The sequence below is a fragment of the Brienomyrus brachyistius genome, chromosome 13, assembly GCF_023856365.1.
Source record: "Brienomyrus brachyistius isolate T26 chromosome 13, BBRACH_0.4, whole genome shotgun sequence".
Taxonomy (NCBI): domain Eukaryota; kingdom Metazoa; phylum Chordata; class Actinopteri; order Osteoglossiformes; family Mormyridae; genus Brienomyrus; species Brienomyrus brachyistius.
In genome coordinates, this window is record NC_064545.1 from 15,557,527 (window position 1) to 15,558,411 (window position 885).

Consider the following 885-nt stretch of genomic DNA (forward strand, 5'->3'; position numbering starts at 1 on the left):
CCAGGCTGAGCTGTCTCAGATCGGGAAGCTGTTCACCATCACAGCTCGGTATGAGCGTTGGTGCCGGGCTCGGAGGAGAAAGCCGGTCCTGGCGGCAGAGCCACCAGCAGGCTGAACCGGCACTGGCGGCGGGCGGCGGCAGAAAGCTTCGGCTCCGGCAGCATCCAGTCGCTGCCGCGTCTCCCTCTGGCCTCCAGCCACACTGCAGGAAAGGGTGCCCTCGCTGGAGGCAGTGGGTGAAAACGATTGCGGGTGGAGATGCTCTGTACCTGGTGGAAAGAAGTGGCTTGGTGCCCTCCCTACTGGCTCTTCTCTCTCTCTCTCTCTCTCTCTCCCCCCCCGTCCCCTCCGCGCTGCGCCTGCGAGCCTACTGGAGGAGGCTGCCCGAGTTAACAGGGCTCCAGCATAGGGGGAAGGGAGGGGCCAGACCGCTTAAAGGGACAGTGCTTTGACATCGCCGAAGAGGTGGGCACCTTCACGTCTGTCATCTCAGGACCAAATAGGATTCAAAAACCCCAAGATTCAGGATTCAGAAATCGCAAAAGCAGTGTGAAAAACGATTGGCAGTATGCAGCCCCCCTGTTTGTGACATAAATGTATTAATGGGCTTTGAATGGGCTGTGTTCCAGGCACAAAATTGTGTGGGAAATGGAATATAATCCTAGATAATGTACCGGCTCTTTTGAGTTTGTACTTTGTTTTCTTCCTTCTGTGGGTTCTGTCCCCAGGGTATGTACCCCAGCAGTAACAAGCTGATCTGGAAAACTCTGCAATATAAAATATTCCCTTTCATGTTTTTTTTTTGATTAATAAAATATCTGTTTTGGACGGTTCTTATTTCTTGAAAAACACGAGGGTGTGCTCTCAGTGTATTTGGCCACATCT

The 885-nt window shown here is 53.0% G+C and overlaps 1 long non-coding RNA gene across 1 annotated transcript in view; it reads left to right on the top strand.

Annotated features, from left to right (window-relative positions):
• LOC125705982 (uncharacterized) overlaps window positions 1–55 on the top strand; it is a 38,260-nt gene extending 38,205 nt beyond the window's left edge. The window contains exon 3 of the long non-coding RNA XR_007381811.1: window positions 5–55. This is a non-coding gene — a long non-coding RNA (uncharacterized LOC125705982). The remainder of the gene's footprint in view (window positions 1–4) is intronic.
• The last annotated feature ends 830 nt before the right edge of the window (window positions 56–885 follow it).